The 20,951-nt window shown below is 37.8% G+C and overlaps 1 protein-coding gene across 5 annotated transcripts in view; it reads right to left on the reverse strand.

The window, feature by feature from the left end:
* Window positions 1–8,265: 8,265 nt before the first annotated feature.
* Window positions 8,266–20,951, reverse strand: part of LOC124595478 (protein phtf) — a 191,902-nt gene continuing 179,216 nt past the window's right edge. For 4 of the 5 annotated variants that reach the window (XR_006978211.1, XR_006978210.1, XR_006978212.1 and 1 more), the window contains 2 exons: window positions 10,537–10,710; window positions 8,266–9,082 (listed from right to left, as the gene is read on the reverse strand). The gene's annotated coding sequence lies outside the window, so the exon portion shown is untranslated. The remainder of the gene's footprint in view (window positions 9,083–10,536; window positions 10,711–20,951) is intronic. The other variant, XM_047134237.1, reaches the window with a different exon arrangement.

Consider the following 20,951-nt stretch of genomic DNA (forward strand, 5'->3'; position numbering starts at 1 on the left):
GCAGAAGTAGAGAGGATATAAAATGAAGACTGTGAATAGCAACAAAAGCGTTCTGAAAAAGAAAATTTGTTCACATCGAATATAAATTCTAATGACTGGGTACTATTTTACAAAGGTATTTATGTGGAGTGCGGTATTTGTGTGGAGTGCAGCCTTGAATGTAAGTGAAACGTGGGCGATGAACAGTTCTGTCAAGAAGACAATGGACGCTTTCAAAACGTGGTGATCAATAAGAATTCTGAAGATTAGATATGAGGATCATGTAACTAAAGAAGAGGTACGGAATTAAATAGAGGAGGAAGAGGGGTAAGTTGACAAGACATATTATGAGGCATCAAAGATTGAGGACAAAAGGGGTTGGGTGATAGTATTCTGATAATAATCATCTGTTGAAATGCTAATCTACTATTTTATCTATTAATGTAAGCAGTGAATTTACTCTTCCATGCACTACTCCACAAAACATTTAAACCAAAACTGAAATCAGCTGAACACCAAATCTTTCAACCACTGTCTGACAACTACTGCATTCACTTTCAACTTTCTATAACTATCACTGGCTAGCCACACACACATACAGATATAAGGAGAACAGAAATAAACAAACATTAGTTTTCAGCATATAATTCTTTAGGTTGGCAACATGTATATAAACAAGCCAAACAGGAAGGGACATGAAGTGAACACACTGTAGTTATGACTTCAAATCAGTGTTTTCGGTAAAATGTCTACAGCTAGTCACAGAAGAAAAAAAAAGAACATGAAAATGTGCTTATGTTCCATAATCTAAGTTTTAGTTCAACCTCCAGCATGTGACCAGGTGAGGGGAAACGCAGATGTCCGCCAAAAACTCGATTCACTGTAAGTAATCAATTATTCACGTAAAAAAAATGTGAACTGTTTTATGATCTGCAAGTATCACATATCAAAACAAAACTGAATCATTCTAGATTCCACCGAAGATGCCTTAAAATAAAAGGCGAAACGCGTCTTGAACCAATAAAGTAGACTGCATAAAGAAAAAAACGTTTGTTACTTCCAAAGGAAATAATCAATAGCTGTAGATGATTAGCAAATTACATCTTATGACATACCAGCAAATTAGTCTCGGTTTAAGTTCTCATTACACATGCTATTAAATGCTGTTTAAAAAAATCATCTATCCCTTCCGAAAAAACTGTAGTTTCTTTCATATCTTGGTAGTTAAACAGATTTTGGATATTTATCATGCGACGAAATACATGAGTTTTTACAAGTTATCGTTTGCAAAAAAACACGTTTCGATTTCTTGAACCGTTTACGAAATTTGCAGTTGATACAACCGCATGGTTTACGACGAGCAGGACGAAAGTATCGGTCGCGTAGCGAGCGACCCGCGCGCAGTCACCGCACAGCCCGTCCGCCGACATATCATCCAATATCTCGAGAACGGTGATAGCTATCGTTCTGCTCTCAGCTTTAAAAACAATTTCGATATGTTGACTAAATTTCATACGCAATAATGTGTTACCTAAAATGAACTGTACGCAAATTCCACCCAAAAAGAGGTCATCATTTAACCCTACATTTGAGCTGCATTCTTGCGGGAAAAATTACCGGTTTAGCTCACCTTGCTGTCATCTGTTCACAGTACCAGCACAGCACGTATGCTGATGTTACAAAGTCAGATCCCTCATCTAGACTGCTTCCCCTGCTGCCCTTCATCAGGAACCATATTTGTCTGGCCTCGCCACACATACTCCTCTGTTGTGGTTGCACCTATGGTATAGCTATCTGTATCATTCTTCTTACTCCTTTTAGTGTTACAAGACCCCACTGCCATTTTGAACTATGTACTTCACAAACCACTAAGCACAGGAAACAAAACTAGTTGCACGAACTATTCCCGGAGACTATGTTGCTTGTATAAAGACATGTCCACAACTAGATGGTTACATAAGCTTATAAATGAGTGCCACACTCCTTTGTTGGTCGTGGAAAAGCTTTTAAGTATTAGCAGTACTAGGCTAATGGCTTGTGTTGACTCTTTTAGTGTCAGCAACAGCAAACATTTTAATCAGAATGTTTTACTCAGTATCTAACATTCCTGAGTTAAAAGCCAAAGATGGAGCCCTACTATGGACAGTGGCCCCATTTCAGCAGCAGGGAGAGTAACATCTCCCTGACGAAAGAGGTATGTATTGTGCAGCCCGAAGGCACGCGTACCTACACATTCAGGTATAAAAGCCTAGGCACTGGCGAACATAGCAAAGTAAACCTTACATGGCAGTGTCTGATACAAAGCCTATTCAATATCCAGAGTACTTATGTAAATCCAGTGGCTCGGACACTTTTTTCGAATGCCAGACATATGCGAGTTCTCAGCTGTAAAGAGTTGCTTTCCTTTTGTAAAGTAATATCTGTGATTTCTAGACAAAAGCTACACTGGAAATTCATTTGGAAGGAATAATCATGACAGCAAGAAGTGGCATGGGAACTGAGTGACGAAAGGCAGTTTTCCACATGTAACAAAAGTGATGCTGCACCAAGTGGCATGACGGCTGATGCAGCACGGGCACCATGTGTATGCTCCTGTCAAAACTCTAGTGACACCGTTTCCAGCACGGCATCTGCGAGTATTAATAATATGGACACTGGTGCTGTCATTCAGGTTAAGTCATTAGAAATGAGCAGTGAATACAATAAGACAAAATGAAAGAATAAATGTATTTGGGAGTGGATTTTAGGCAGAAATAACACAGTGGCATCAAACTAACTTATGAAGGAAGTAACACTCGTAAACAAAGAGCCCTTCTTGAACCACTTTTTAATAATAAATGCCAATTTCAAGTACTTGTACAGCTGACTTGAGCTCTATTAAAAAACCCTTTACGTCATAATAGGAGTATTGGTTCAAGTGAAATTAGAAGTGAAACTTCAATATTTGATATCTGGCAAGCACCTGCCATCTTTCCAATATGTACTCCGGTCCCCCACACATACAATTTCAATGTTCTTGTGTGATGGCATTTGACAGCATCCCCCCTGTCGTTTAATGACAAAAATATGAAGTTGAAGAATATTAGATCAGACTTGTGACTGGAGTTGCTACTCAGCATTTTAATCTTAAATGAACAGAATCTCCAATCTTAAATGAACAAAATTGACAAGTCTCAAGGTAATTTCAGGAGGATCCAAAGTAAGTGTGACAGGACGGTGCTTGTTTACAATATATATAAATGATGCAGTAAAACAATGTCAAAACCTCCATAATGATGCTTTCAGATGATGCAGTTGTCTATAAGATGAGAGCCAGAAGCCTGAAGTAAGGAGGACATGTAGAGAACTGATGAATGGTACAGGGAATGGCAGTTGAGAACTGATGAATGGTACAGGGAATGGCAGTTGACCTTGGACATAAGTAACTAACATACTGGACATGCAGAGGAGAAGAAATCCACAACTGTACAACTACACTACTGATGACTAGTTGCTCAAAACATTATCAACCATAAAATATCTAGGAGTAACCGTCCACAGCAACCTAAAATGGAATGACAACATAAAACAAATACTAGGAAAAGCAGATGCCAGACTGAGATTCATAGGAAGAACCTTAAGGAAATTCAACTCATCTACGAAACAAATGATTTACAAAATACTTATTCAATTCTTGAGTACTGCTATCAGTATGGTGCCCTTACCAAATAGCATTAATAGAAGACCTAGATAAGATACAACAAAAGGTTTTGTCAAGGGATCGTTTAGTCAGTGCGAGACCATTGTAGAGATGCTCATCACAAGCTCCGGTGGCTGATGCTACAAAAGATGTTTTGAATGGGAGAGATGTTTACTACTGAATTCCAAAGAGTACATTCTGGGAAGACTCGTAGTTCCTCCCACGTATACCATGCAAAATGACAACAGTGAGAAACTTCAAGAAATTACAGTTAATGCAGTTGTTTACAATCATTCTTCCCACGTGTCATTCATGAATGCAGGGAAAGGGGGGAGCAATTCATGATACCAGAAGTACCCTCTGCTACACATCGTTGGGTGGTTTGTGGAGTACTGATGTACATGCTATTTACGATGTGCTTAAGACTCATTTAAAAGCAAATATTGTCATTCTTGAACTTCACATCAGTTACATAAGACGATATATTAACAGTTATTCTATACCAAATTTTGGACTAATGCTTTGTGTCATTTCACAAATAGACACTGTAATTAAGTGGTTATTTCCTTTATTAAAAGCTACAGTGAAGATGAGACTATACTGCCAACAGAAACCTGATTACTTTCTTTCTCAAATCCACTGGGCAGGTGTTAACAGCTTTCATGCTGCCAGAACTACAGTCTCAATACATTGCCAGTATTGCATTAATTTTCACAATTTGTAGAAGTGAGCTGTTTAAAATTACAACTCACCCTTCCCCAATTACTCAACAATACTTAATTACAGAAAAATCTTGTCCATGCATTGTATACTTTCGCCCTGTAAATCAACCATCTCGTGTAAATCCATTAGCTACCAGCAAGCTCAAATGCAAACAGTTAATATTTTCTTCCTCTTAGAATCCACACCATGTTGTCCTGGGTCAAGGCAAAAACCATTTAGAATAAGCACACACACTGTTGCTAGGGTTGCTTGGTTCTCATCATACAGAATGAACATTCTGTTGTCATGATAGCTGTGCAGTTACCATAACAGGATAAAATGACAAAATTTTTTGTACTGGCTGAAGTACAGTAAAGGCATTATTTTTATCCAACTTTCACAACTATCTCATTTGTATCTTCAAGAAACCATGCAATTTTTTTTAAGACACACAAAAGGAAGTAACAAGTTTTATACTTTATTGATTTAAAACTATAGAGTTGCTACATAATTTTCAGAAATCAACCTTTTTGGCACCAGAAGGATCTGCAAATGATACACTCTTATAACTTTTCAGCATTGTTGTGTCTGTTGATGTAGGGATAGCAGATGCTTCTTGTTTGAGCTTGTGCAGTATGTACATCATAACCATGGATATTTTAATACTACCATGGTGCTTCGAAAATCAGTCATGAGACAGCAGTAGAACAGCAGTAGTGTCACTCGAGTGATGCCACAGGAATCTGAGTATTTCTACAAGCAACTTTGGTGATGCGTATCAGGTGTTGATATTGGTGACAACCAGTTGAAAGAATAAAAAGGGAAAAAGTGTGTGGGTGCCTGTGAGGAGTGTGAGAAGTAGGAGTTAGTTTGGTGTGGATTGCCCCCAAGTATCGACTGTAGTGACAAGGAAGTGTAAATGAGAAAAGAGTATGACGGCATAGGTTGGGATGTCTGTTGGAGTTTTCACAGTTTAAGGAAAAGTGCCAAAGAAACAGTAGTTAATTCATGGACGGGCCGAAGGCATTTTTTGTCCATATGAATTTTTCCGTTTCTGTAACTATCTTCCAGATTGGCCAAAGTTTCTACGGAAGTCTTAAAAATGAATGAAAGTATAGTGAAAGGAATCACCAATGATAAATAAAGGAGCTCCACTGAATCAACACATTCATCTTAGAAGTCAGTCTTTTTTTCCATTACATGTTTACAGATATTGTAATAATGTTCCTGTATTTCCAGTGTTCGTTGTAATCTTTATGTGGTAGATGTACACGAACGGAAAAGGGGTTCATCTAATTTTATTTTTCAAGCTTCCATCATTGAAAACATAACTTGGGTTTAGAAAATTACCACTGTCTGATAGGGTGTACCTTCTATAGTGCAGCTGTCAACTCAGTTTCAGTTAAGAGACATTGGTGAGTTGTGTTACAGGCAGCTGAACATGAATATCAGTGTTTACGTGCTTAAATAAAGTAGTAATACATCAAAAGCAAGGAACATAGAAGGTCGGGGAGGCCAAGGCTCAAATACAATCAGCAGATTCAAATGGATGTAAGTTTAATAGTTAGATGGAGAGACTTGCACATGCTAGATTAACATGGAAAGCTGCATCAAACCCATCTTTGGACTCAAAATCACATCAAGAACAAGACCAACACAACAACAGTAGAGGATACAATATGTAACTGTTTGGCACAACAGTAGTGATTTATCCCCAGTCAGAAGCCATTTCCGTATCTATACTGACTGAACTGCTTAAAAGGCATACTTATTTGTATTAATAGAAATGAAGGAAAGCAGTTGTTACTTGCACTTTCAATTTCGTACTAAACACAGACAAGAAAAGGTTATCTGTGCAAACAAATGTCTAAGAGTGTATTTACAAAGGCCGTAATTTACAGCAATATTTCGCCGCAACTGTGCTGCAATCAATACCACCATGTCATACTGGAAGGCAATATCTATCTCTATCAATGTGTGTAAATGTTTCCTCTCACTCTCACCTTTTGTTTTCTACTTCTCTCAATATAATCTCACTTTTGTCCGAAAGTTTATGCTCATAAATACAGCCACTTCTTCAGGGAATTTCAAAAATGTGGCTTGTCTATGACCAGAACTGTGGGATGTCAAAAGTAATGTACACGAAGATTGCAGTTTCAAAAAGTACATTTGGCAAGGCGATACCAATGAGTCTGGAATCGTGCTTGATTTTGTTGTGAGCTTTATCAAGTATGTTTCTGTGCGCTTGTGGAAAAAAAGAAAACATAAATGAATATTACAGTGATATCCCAAACTTACCTTAACAAAATCTTTCAGCAGTTCTACCAAGGCAGTGCATACTTCTGGTACTGAGAGGCTTATTTATGAACAGTTCACTTAAAAGAGGTACATTACATTTCTCTCCTAATCACCAGCAGGTAAAAGCTGAAGGGTGGTCACCAATCAGGTTGCAACTGGTATACACTTTCATATTTGTATCACTTTTATAACAACAAAAATAAGCAATTACTAACAGTATAATGTAAACGGATAGATAGAAAAATCTACTCTCCAAGTGGCGGCAGGGGAACACACACACACAAAATGGTTAACTTTCACAAACTTTCAGAGCCAGTGGTTCCTTCTTCTGGCAAAAGAGTTGAAGGGGAAGAAAGAGAGGTTATGGAAAAGGACAGGAGAGGTTTAGGGAAATGGATACGGTTCATAAAAGTCACTTAGAACCCCAGGTCAGGAGATTACATATATTTATCTATAATAGTATTAATTACAACAACAATTTGTTTATATGCTGAATTTGGAAGCCAAATTTAGATTTCAGTACCATTATGGGACATCATTTGTCTAATATCAATTAACTGTGTCAGGCCTCTCTCAACATTCATAGAATTATTTTACGCCTCGAATTTTCTATTTTGAAGCATGTCTGAGGAATTTCATTAATTTTTTAAAGAATGACCATCAACAATGATATGTAGTACACTCCAAACCATAAAATTCTATAGATACTGAAGAAGCCTGACACGGTCCGAGCAATATTAAACACATAAACCAGATAATGGTACCAAAAACAAAATGTGTCTTCAAAGTTCATCACATAAACAAATTATTGTAGAAACTGAACTATTATAGACAGATAAATACAATTTATACTGGTAGTTAACCTAATGTCATTCTGTGCTGGCATAAAACAACATCCTGTTTGTTACACACTCAAACTGTTGGATGTAAATGCTATCTGTTATCAAGCAGATTCCCTTAAAAAGCAACACATCCACCAAGCCCAACTTCTCTTGTTCTTTCTAACTTTACTCCCTGTAAATGTGAAGGCAATAGATTTGCACCCACTTTCAGTTCTTCATGTTCATGCATTTTGTGGCAATAATGTGGTTGTGTGAACACTTCTGGCCCAGAAATGTACTGCCATAAGTATTGCCGGACAATAGTGGCTGCTAATGCTGTATACATGTGGCTAAAATTAATATGGCTGTAATGTTGCTGGACAACACTGTTGGATAAATAGTGGAGAAATATGGAATTTTTATGGCTCATGTAAACATACCTCTAGGCAGACAACAAAACATACTAGTTAACGGTTCATTATCTTTAAACATGGCATTTTAAGTGGAGAGATTCCTCAAATATTGCAATTTACTCAGACTGATACTAACGTAGTGGTATTCAACCATCTTTATGCTAATTACCTTATATTTAAACTGTAGAGAAGGCTCTCATACTGCCTTACTGCAACATTTTGCATAGGCTGGAGGGAGGGGTTTGTTCCACAATATCCATAGTGAATACTAGAATGGTGGGCAAAATCAGAACTCTCTGTGGTAATTACTGTGGCTGGCACAACAATTTGGTTATAGAACATTATTAAAGTAATATCAACATAAACACACAACTTCATACATTTGTCTTTATTTAGCTGAATGTTTGATACAAACACTTTTAAGCAACTGAACATCACACAGATATTTCACTAAATACTTAAGATGTTCACTTTTGGAACACACAATTTCATAATCTTAACAAATATGACAATAGTTGTACACAAGGAAAAACTCACAACCAATTAGGATTTCAGCTTCATGCATTCCACAAACAACAAAATAGCATACACAAATCCTGGTTGGTGTTTTTGAGCCTATTTAAAGCTGTGATACACTATTTAACATGTATTATAACATTGAGATCTCTTGGCATTATATGCCTCTTAGCTGCCCTATTGCAATAAAATATGTACACATAATATCTCATCATTGCAGATCTTGTTCTATAGTCCCTAAAACATAAAATGAAACTCTACAAGTCAAGGTTACCAGTTAACACAGTACCAAGGAAGCACACATTTGTCAATCACTATTCAAACAAAACCTATAAAAATCTGTGGTCTATCACAGATAACTCATTTATATTGTGCCAACATGCCCAAGTTCCAGTATTTCTATGTACAGAAAGCATTATGTTAATCAAATATAATAATGCCAGTGCAGAGTAGTACTGCCTTACCAATTTATTTATGCAGACATGCTATCATAATTGTCAATCACGATCAACTGCCTTACTAATTCATTTATGCAGCTATGCTATCATAATTGGTAGTCACAACCCTACACATTACAGTGTACTGATTTCTATCTGCTGTATTTTACATAACAATAAATCCAGCAAATGACAGTTCTGATGTAAAGGACTTTCACTACATTTCTATTCCAGCACCTGCAATGAAATAAATATATAAGATGTATATAAAAATGGAAAAGAGATTCATTTATTACATTTCCGAAAAAACACCAATAATAACAAATACACATGCATGGTTGGTAATGAACATTTGTATGGAATGTATTCTTTAATTTTGCAACATCCTATCCTTTGACAAATGCAAAAACAGAGCTAAAAATGCTGAACTAAACTGAATGAAAAAAATTATTAATGAGAATCAACTTTATGAGAAAGAAAGTTGCTACTCACCACATAGCGGAGATGCTGAGTCACAGATAGGCACAACAAAAAGATCTATTAATTGTGAGACACTTTTTGTTGAGCCTATTTGTGACTCAGCATTTCCACTATATGGCGAGTAGCAACTTTGCTTCTCATAATATTGTTACATTCCATCCTGGATTTTCCATTGTTTGATATTAACAAGAATTAACATCATTACTAGTTAGCATTACCGCAGTAGCAATTATGAAAGACAGGATTTTTTTCTAGAGAACATTAATTATTTTATATGCTTTCAGAGGTGTGATGGCCAAGTTCATTAGACAGGCTGGCCTCCATAATTGAACTAGTTAGGGGCTAGCAATATAATTTCTGCAGAAACAGGTTCACATTAAATAATTTATTCACTCTGGACACTTAACTAAGAAGGCATGGGAATTCAGTGTAGATGTCCATGTATTACAGCTAGATTTCAAACTGGTTTATCATACCTCAGTGAGTTAAAATGCACACAGACGGAACTTTATGTAGTAAAGACACTTGTAAGAGAAACAGAATATTTTAAGGTGTACGTAGGACTGAGACAAGAGGATGCCATTTCACTTACATTATTTAACCTTGTATTAGGGATTATTGATAACATAATTTAGTAAAACTAATACACAAGGGATCCAACTAAAGGGGGGTGAGCATTACTGGACTGGACTTCAAGTATTAGTAAGTGATTGATAAACAGAATTAACCAGAATTATGCAAAATTATTACAACAGCTGTAAAAACACAGCAACACTGTCAAAATGCTAAAGAAGATAAGGCTGAACTAGGCTAGGCTGGCCATATAACAAAAGTCATGGAGAGTAGACAACCTAGTATGGCTTTCTGCAGACTAATACAATTAGAGGAAGAGAAAGACCCAGAATTGAGAAGTGAGATAACAATGGTGAGTACACAGCTTGGCTGAATATCAACATCAAACAGTGCACTTGACAGAAAGAAATGATAGAGGCTCATACAGCAAGTCTGTGGTCAATAAGGCCCTTGCCACATGTAAAGTACTACAAAATTTTTGCTTTATACACTGAAGTATGAAATTAGAAACTCACACAAAGGCATGGCACTTCTATTTTAAATAAAAGTATCGAGTTGTTTATTAAGTTTCACACACAACTTAAGGCATGTAGTAAAGCAACAATCACACAAAACATGGAATATTGTGATACACTTACCAACTAAAAGTTTGTTTCCTTTTCTTTTGATTTCATTTGTTCTCGAACAAAGAAATGAAGTGTAAAACAAACCTAGTTCATGTCATACTCTGAAACTTTAAGCATTCTGCTAAGTCAGAGCAGTCTCCAATATTTTAAGAAACATTGCAACTGCACTCTTCCTGTATCCTCGTCCTGAAGAGGAATTAAATTTACTGTATATTCTACTAATTCGTGATTTTAACAAATATAGATGAAAATTATACTGGTCATCATTATGCAGAGGAAAAACAAATGTATGCCAAATCGATTTACTTATGTGATAAATACATAGTAGCAGGTTCTTATTTCTACTAAAGATTCAATGCTACTCTAAGTGCCATCACAGAAAATTATCAGAGTTGTAATTGTTTGTGATCATTTTTTAATTTCAATGTTATTGATACAATGTCCAACAAACCCGAAAATAGCAACTGCATGTCACACAAAACATACAGGCAAGCAAACCCTCCCAAGTGCAAATTCACACAAAAACTTGTGAGAAAAATTTCATTTCACCCATTGCTATAGGATTAGGATAATTTATCTACTTATGGGATGTCAACTAGTTTGTGGCCAGTGAAAAAACTGGTATGTAGAGACAACATGATTTTAAACTATTACCATGTTTGCACAGATATACTAAAATTAGTTTTTTGATGCTACCAGCCAAGCCTGAGTGAAACACGAGGTTAATAGTTTACTTTGGTGTGGTATGTGTATGTAGATTACACGAACAGCTTATTATAATCTAGGCATACAAACAAATTAACTTACTGATGCTGTGTAAGAAATCTACACAAAGAAGAATAAAAATGCATGTAATTCTGGCAGAAAATAATAAACTGGCATATATGAATTCATCAAACTCTTCAGTTAATTCCTTCCTGTTCAGATAAGCCATACTGTTGCAGTATGCAAATGTAAAAATGGAAAATACCCACAGCAAATAATCAGGATGCACAATTAAAAACAATAAGTTGGGCAGTACTGTAGTAGTTGGCCAATGCAAATAACCACTCATAACAAAAACAACTGCACCTTAAAAACTTTGAAATAACCTCACAGACACTACCCACAGCATAATCGCATATCTGTAGTAAGGAGAAAGAGCCTGCAAAACATTTATCCTTTTAAAGCAATAGATTCAAAATGATAACTGATAATTCCCAAGTAGAGTCAGACTGATTTTCAGAACCAACTCCACACCAAAAAGATGGCAATGTGTGTGCCTTATCTCACAGAATTACTGTCTTCAGTATGATAAATTACTTTTTAACTGACATCACATCCATCACAGTGTTAGAAAAACAGCTGCCAGTTGTCCATCAGTTAAGGGGTGGTCTGGCAAGGAGTTAGCTGCTTGCACATACAAAAGAGATTGTGGGTTTCTGCATTATCCACCACAGTAGCAGACATCAGTCTTTCAACCAAGGGGATAGCCAGTTCAAATTGTAGTGGCATCAGAAATTTTCACAGTCAGTATTTTGGGCGGCAATGGGAGGACAGGTGATAGACAATCAGACTTTTGTACCGAAGCCCTAGATTCAATTTTGAAACTCTCTGCTGGGTTTTAGGAAGGAAAGCATAGGACATTGTAGATGGTAATTTGCATGTTGCATAAGTACCTTTAGCTCTACAGTCCCACTGGTAATAGTCGATTGGAGAAGGCTGTGCATTACTACTCTGTTCTACCTTTTCCCTTCTCTTTCAGTACCTTTCATTCATTTTCATAATTATGATCATGATCACAACCACACTAAACACACACTCACCACAGTCAATTACACTCAACAATCACACTCCAGACACTACACTGCTCTTGTAAAAGATAGGTGCTCAATAGGTGTGAACACAGGGAAAGCATTTTGGAATTAAACGGCTGATCCTCCAAGAGATCGTAGCCAACAACGCCATAAAAACTTTACATTTGCCTGCTGCAATTACTGGTGGTTGAATACACTGCAGAGGCAGGGCTCAATTGTCCAACAGTTACAGTTGCTTGGCCTGTCAGCTGCTGTGCATTTCCCAAACACCACAAGAAAATGCACTGCCAATGGCTGACAGTTGGTACATGGTAATGAGAATTCTAACTGGAGGAATTCAATTTCAAGATGTGAAGTATCAACCATTATCTGGCAAAGCAAATGAGAGACCCAGCCATGCAACAGGAGGGGTAAAGTAGTAACAGAATTCTTTCAAGTGGAGTGCTGCCCACTTGTGACTGTGTGCTCCTGAAATAAATGCTCACTTAGAGCAAGAACAGACATAGGATGAATAGTATGTTTACCTTACTTTTGATGTTCAAGACATTTCATTTCACTACAAGTATCTCTAGAACCACCTTCCACGGCGATGTCTCTATCTTTCTCAGCTGTGTGTCGATTTCTTGTCTGCCATTTTACTAGCCAATTATTATTAATATATTTTAAATTTCCTTGTTTGCTGAAAGCATATTTCCTCCAGTATACATCACACACTTTTTTAACACGACATGTAACTTTCCTCCAGTCCTATAATGCAACAGCAGCAAAACCATCAGCTGAGATATTACATCTGCAGATCTTCTAAATCAGTGCTACAGAATTTAGACTGGGATGGCATGGTGGCAGTACATCCACTTTCTTGCAAAATTTTGTTTCTAGAATAAAGAGGAGAAAGTTGGTGTTCCAAGAGTTTGACTTTCCTTCGATCTGGATCCATGTATTGTCACAAATCTTGACCTTGTCAGAGGTAAAAAAGTAAAAACCTCAGAAATTATTCTGAAACCACAACTATGAGCAGTCTGACAGAACTAGCCAGAACATTGCAAGATCCTTTGAACAATTACATCCAAACATCTGATCTCCCAGTACTAAGTAACAAAAAAGCTTCTACATACAAATAGAGGGAGGTGTGTGGTGTACATGACTACAGCCACACCAAACGCAAACAGATGTCACAGGAGATGTTCTAGAGCAGGGATTCCCAAAGTGGTCGATATCGACCCCCTGGGGTCGATATCGGTTTCCTAGGGTTCGACATAAACGAAAACTGATTTTGGGGGTCGACGAGGTCTAAAAATCGACCCCTATTAAATTAACACAAGTTCTTATTTAAAACTTTCAAGATAGGTAGGTACTGTATTGTTTATGTTGTGTTACTCCTTATTCATAATAGTCTGCTAACTTAAAGCATTGCTAATTCTCACTCTGTCTTCTTCTATTGAAGAATGGAAAATAACACTCTGTAGCAGCTGTTTTAAGTTAGCGGACAATTATGAATAAGGGGGTTGATCTTATAAGTAGGTAATTTGGCCATGGGGGCTGAGGTAACAGTTCATTTTGGAAAAGGGGTCACTTGTCCAAAATAGTTTGGGGATCCCTGTTCTAGATGCTTCCAAATATGGTATGCTCCAAGAAATTAACATTTGTGGACAACACAAATATGGGTCCACTCATGAGCTGACAGAAAACAGGTCTAAAGTAGTAAAGAGACAATACCCTTGTGTCACTTGTTGCCCGATCTTGGACTGAAAACAGTATTAGCCTTGCCTTGGCATGCCACCATTGCTGACAAGATAAATTCTGAGGAATAGTGAGCCAACTTATATCAGCACGCGTTCAATTAGCTGAGAGGACTTAGCCTTGATGTACTGCCTGGTGTGGTTCCATTATCATGAGTTCATTCTGACTGATTTCTACACTGCTTCCTTGAGACTGACACTAAGTTCCGTACTTTGAAATACCTTCAGTTTGCAGCCTGTAGCTGACTCTGTCCTCACTACACAGTGGAGTCTACCAATGCAACATTGCACGCTTGGCACATGTGTGGGTGTGCTGTCCTGCACTGTGTGGGCTATCGGTGGCCACCACTGTCTTCCTGTTAGCTGCGGCCACTACACCACTGGCAGCAAGGCCCTGTTCATTGTTTGCTACCCGTTGCTGCCATCTGTTCTTGTCTTCACTGTGAGAGCCCAGATGTCAACGCTAAAGTCATTGCTACTTAACCACAGCCATTTCCAAGGCGCCACCTAACCAAGGGTCATGCTGTCCACACTACCACAACATCCTGCCACCGTCTCCTCATGACGCTACTAACACCAGTGTAGCTAGCCCCTGCTTTAGCATCCTGTCACCAATCTGACAGTGAATGTACATGCCCGCTTAGTGTAGTGTAGTGCAACATATCACTTTGATGAAGATATGTGTTGCACAAGCATTTTTCAAACCAACGAATGATGATCGCCAGTATAAGAAGTTTATTTTTGTAATATACAAGGTTATTCAAAAAGAAGGAACACTTTAAACATTTATTGCCGCATTTAATGTCGGCAACATGTGTTACACGACAAATAGCAAAATGGCTCATTTTCTGCCACACAGGAAGCAGCTGGTCTTCCGTTACTGAAATCACAGCATCAACAATGATATGTCACAGACTCTCAAGACTGTTAGTCATACAGGGGATAAAGATGTAGTCTTTTACGTAACCTCACAGTTAAGTCGCGAGGTGTGGAGACATGGGAGGTCAACGGCGATGAAGTTTCATCTTCTACTCTTCCAGAGGAGAAGCAGAAGATGAACTTCATTGCTGGTGGTCTCCCAGGTCTCCAGACGTCATGATTTGTGACTTATCTGTGGGGGTTACATAAAAGACTGTTTTTATTCCCTTATGCCTGACAGCCTTGAAAGTCTGCGACATCCCATTGTTGAAGCTGTGAAATCAATTGCAAGAGACCAGCTACTTTTTTTTTTTTATTCATGCCGTGTAACACGAGACGGATGGACACAGCTTATCTGGAAGGAAGCTGGGACAATAATGAACATAGGACCACATTTACTTTACCTGCAGGTCAAGCAGCTTTTTCTGTGTTGCCAGTTCCTGCCATGGAGGAATGATGCATGCCATAGAGGAAGAGAAGTCATGATAGTGCTTATGGTGTCATGAGGATAGGAGAAAACCTGCCATGGAGGAATGATGCATGCCATAGAGGAAGAGAAGTCATGATAGTGCTTATGGTGTCATGAGGACAGGAGAAAAATCTGGATTTTTTTTAAAAAAAATAAAGGTTTTTGCAATGTTTCACACAATGCAACAACAATGTAAAGCAAAGATATTGTAAACAAGAATACAATATGCAAACCGTTGTTAATGATAAAACCACACATTTATTTTGAGGTTTGGATGCTGGATTTGTATTCTTAACCTACAGAAGTAGCTAAGATTAAGTCGCAGTGCAAAATCAATTGCTAGCACTGTGAATCAAGAAGTTTGAAGAGGTTTAATTAGTCTATGAACTATTATTAAAGCCTTCAACTGCAATTACAACAGAAGAAATTAACTAGTTCACAAGCCAGAAGATTTCGACTACAGTGGTGGCAGTAGAGTCCGTGCAGGATAAAGTGACTGATTTGTAGTGACCAATTTTCATCCAAAGCCCTGGGAGAGCATTTTTTTGTGTGGATGGGGAGGTTGACAGTGTTTGCAATCTTTTGGCAAGTCGGCGATGACAGAATCAAGGCGCACGCCCAGCAATTTTTCTCAAATGATTTTACAAAAACTATTTGGTAAAAAAAAAAATTCATTTTTTCTTACTTATTGCTTTATATGTCAGGTTTATGATGATGTGCCCATCATTTCATTACTCGCCACAGTTATTGTAATATTTACATGAAAGTAACACACTGCATAAAATTTGAAAAAGAATGCAATGAAAAATACTGGTAGGTATGATTTTGCATTTGGTGTAAATTATTTAATATGATGCTGCATATTACATTTAGCTAACATATGGAAAATTTCTTTAGATTTGATGTAGCACGCTTATTTGCAAATACACCATGCCAGCAATAAAGTCGGAATGAAATATCCATGACATTCCTCATATTTCATAAACGGTTTGAAATATCGAAACGAGATTTCGGCAAATGATAGGATACAAAGATGAGAATATTTTACCATGTGGTTATTATGTAAAACTTCATTATCAACTGTATTACACCACTAAAAACAGACTTTTTCGATGAAAGAATGTAATTTCTACATACTGGTGAAATGAGAAATGCTATGGGTTTTAAAAACATACAAATGAAGACATTACACATTTATTTTGTGCTGAGGATGTGGATTTTAATAAGCTACTGACAAATTTAATAAAGCACTGTTTCAGGATTCTCTCGCAACTGTGTCTGCACATGTTAGAGAAATTACACTGTGTTTTGGCAACAGAAGCAAATTTTAACATAGCAACATGTGTAGGTTTTACTTAAAATTTGCCACTCATGATGCTTCTCTGAAAACTACAAATGGTTAACAGGCCAAGCGAAAATAAATTGCTGCACTTTCAGCAGAATTCTTTTTAGATACTAATCAAAGTGGAGGTGATAGATCTTTTGGATGGTCACCATGCACATGTGGGCATGGAGGGGCTCCACTTAATACTTACAAAAATTCGAATGTAAGGCTTCAGTTCAAAGCGACACTTTCCTTCCAGCACTGGGCATTGCCCCTACAGCACCTGCCCCCCACCACTACCATTTTCTCCACATATGCCCCACTGACTGCGGATCAACTCGTCATGGCCTATCTATGGCGCATTCACAGTCAGCTACCTACTCACCGATCCAGCTTCCCATGCAGTGAGATCTTGGTGAGCCGTATACAACAGGAATCGACTGACTGGTTTCCTCTCTCTCTCTCTTCATAAACCGCAAGTGATTTTCAAACCAGAGTTTGTCGGTGCACTACAACGATGTACCTAGCCTTGTTATAATATTAAGCTGAGACCAATTAGACGTGTTATCATAGACATTGCACGCCATGAATTTAGATGTCCTGGTATGGTTTACAGCGTTTAGTGAACAAGTGGTCAATGATATAAAACCGAAATAAAAACACTAAAGCAGAATTAAGAACTGAAACATGCCACTAAAAAAGCGTTTATTTTAGTCACAAAGGAAAAAGCGGGAGATAGAGAATAGCACCCCCAGTTAGTTATAGACGAAACTTTCTACCTTACCGGATGAATTACATTTGGTAATATTGAAACAGCATAATTTATTTCGAAAGGAACTAAATGAGCTGTTTAAAGAGGTGACCAAGGATTTCAAAAAATTAAAAGATTCTAACGAGCAGGAATTTAAAACAATACATGATCAAATCTCAGGCACTCAACTGAGGTCGAAAGTTGGAACAAAGCAAAGACTGAGATGTAGCCGCTATTTCAAGCTATACACTTGCTGCTTCGGAACAGTGTGTAGCTGACCTAGTCAATAATAAAGTACGAGAAAAGATTGCTTTGTCTGTAGATACACCTCATTCTAATGCAGAATCAGATGTAAAAGAGAGAGAACTACAACAAATTTGGGACTAATTAAATAAGACTAAACAGGAATTAAATGAAAGGAAGTTGAGTGCAAACAGTGGACTGTGAGCTGAGATGATCGAGGGATGGCAGCTAGGAAATGGAACTAGCTTGTCCAAACAATTCCCTAAATTTAAGCCATATGGGGAAGTTCACCACATGTATTTTTTCATGATTGTTTACTAAATCTTTAATTGAGTGATGGACTGATTCGAGGAGGATTCATTTCGCCTTAAGTTATTCAGAGGATGAATCGGCAGTGTGGTGAACTGGTCATGCTGAAAATTTTTTGTATTGGAACAATTTTCAGGAATAATATAAAAAGGAAAAATGATCTCCTAGTATTCAAGAAAAGTTAACACTTCAGCTTCTTGATCCACTATCTTAAAATTATATATATATATATATATATATTTGTGGCTCTTAACAAGGTCTAAATATTTAGACTGTACGCAAGAAGAGTGTCACATTAAGGTTACGGTGCACAGGTTACAGTGTCATATAAGGAAAGAGTTTTGTATGTGTGTGTGTGTGTGTGTGTGGGGGGGGGGGTTTCAACCGTTAATGAGTTGTCGGCATCTATTGACGGTTCGGATATGTTAAATAAAGAACGTGGAGATTAAACATAAGGAGAAATTCATCAAACATGAATGTAACTCGTATCCACCATGGTTCCAAAGAGAGTGAAAGCAAATACTGTAAAGTAAGGATGCAAAATACCAATACGCAAAGTAATCTTGGGAGTAACCATCTTGGGAGTCACCCCTCCACTGGAGTCAGACAACTGTCATCTCAAACAGAAGAATATGTCCGAACGTCAAGTGCAGAAATCTGAACATTTCCATTTTGTAGTATCCACAGCTTACCCATTATCTACAAACGACACTATGTAAACTCAAATAGCAACAGTGAACTAGAAATAAAAAATGAAGCAACAGTTAACTACAAATAAAAAATGAAAATAAGTAAATAAACCCATAGCAATCGGAATACAAACATGCAAAGCAAAAACACTATGAACTTATGCACCAGCCCAATAACAATGAACTGACCTCTATCAATTATGACACATCGTTTTTGTATTTTGTCCTTACCGATGTTCATGCAATGTTCCACATGATGTAACAACTTTGTAATGCACTGTTATTGTAAACGGGAATAGAATTACGAGAAGTTGTTGACGAGAAGCCTTGCATTTATTTTGAGAGATGGATGTTGGATTTGTACTCTTAACTGCAGCACTTTGAGAAAAGGAGTTTGAGCAGAAGACGTTGGCAAATGCATTGAAATAATAATGTGAGTGAGATTAAATAACAGGAAGTCTTAGCTTCTGATCAGATTTTACTTCGCCACCTGTTATCATGGTGAACAACATTGCACTATCAGCCAGATAGAGTAGGAATTCTCCCCTGTAGGACTTGTTTCTATTTTCTGTTTTCCTTTGATCCATTATTGCTAACTATTAGGTCCCCTTCTGCAGTAACCATGCCTCCAAAGATGCTTCCTAAGGCAGACAATGCCTCAGAGAATAACAACCATGAAATGGTTGGACCCTTGCAGCAGCAAATTCACAAACTTATTATGGGCAAAAATACTGAGTTGGAAGATCAGTATAATAAACTGCAAAACCAAGAATCCACACAGAAAGTAGATTTCAATGTTCAAGCTACGCTCATGAAGTTAAAGGAACTGAAACCAACTCACCTGATACACCATCTACCTTTCCAAGTAGCTTTCCTGCAGTTAATTTTACCCCTTTGTTCTCGGGAAACCTTAAGAAAATGTAGATACATATTTGCAAAATGCCCATGATGTGGACCACAAATGTGCACTGCCAGAAAATTTTTAGACAAACGTGGCACGATTGAAGTTGCCCGGGGATGCACCTGCCGATGTAGTCAACTGACATTTTGAAAAATGCTGAAAGATTTTAATCGTTGACAAAAGGTTTAACGTGAGGTTTTAGTTACTACTGTGAAAAACTGCCCACCTTTAGACAGAGATCGAGGGAAGAGTTTGAATAATTTGTGGACCACATGAGAACTATGTCATACAAGACATATACCCCTGGTCAGGGTATTACACAAAACTACATGCTTCTAGAAGAAGGGATGCATGTGCAACTGATCTTTTATATTCACTTCATGAGGCAGTTCATTTGGCATTATTATGTGAAAGACAAATTTGTTGCAGCCCAGGCATGCAACAGTGAGTTGCACTGTGTATTTACTAGTGAGTCAGTTTGCTGCTGATGTAGGCAAGCCTGTCAGACGGCCAATAAAGCATGGCTCCTTACTGCCCTAACAGCTGGGATTTTTGGCATTTGGGATTGCACTGCCCACAGCATCATATGTAAACCTGTGGCCACAGTGGTCAATCCTGAGCCCGGGAAAATGCACGCTTTCATCACAGAGATGTCAGGCACAGCCACCCAACGTAGCCCCTGGTAAGGAGATGGTGAATGTGAATGGAGAAATGAAAGAAAAACTGTTCCGGATTTTTAGTACATATGGGTGCCCAAGCAAGTTTAGTTTTTCTTTCTCCTGGAGACAAGCGTCCATTAAGACTGCTCCACTTTCTTATTAGTGGTTTATGTAGTGAAGTGACAAATCCCACAGTTAGCTAACATCTGATGCAACTTTTTATGAGTTTGAGATGGAAGCTATAAAGCAGAGAAGGGTTGAATTTAACGTCATATAGGAAATGATTTCCTGCGCCGGTTTCAGGGCACAACTGATTTCCGGTCCCCCCATTGTCAAATTCGGCGAAGCAATTCATCATTTTCACAGCAACAGAACCTCACAGGTGCGAGGAAATCTGGGGAAGGGGACACTGTGTATCTTGCCGTTAAAGGCAGCCTCTCTTGTGAAAGTAAATAGTGGCACTGGAAGAATTCTCTGGTTGACAGTCAAAATGAAGGAGTCTAAAAGGATCATATTTTTGGTTGATCCATTCTGCCAAGATGATAATACTGACAGAGTACAGGTGCACATGAGATGAGGCCTGTGTAGAGCAGAAACGTTGGGAGAAAATGTGAGAATTCTGGCGTATC

The sequence above is a fragment of the Schistocerca americana genome, chromosome 2 (genome assembly GCF_021461395.2).
Source record: "Schistocerca americana isolate TAMUIC-IGC-003095 chromosome 2, iqSchAmer2.1, whole genome shotgun sequence".
Classification (NCBI taxonomy): domain Eukaryota; kingdom Metazoa; phylum Arthropoda; class Insecta; order Orthoptera; family Acrididae; genus Schistocerca; species Schistocerca americana.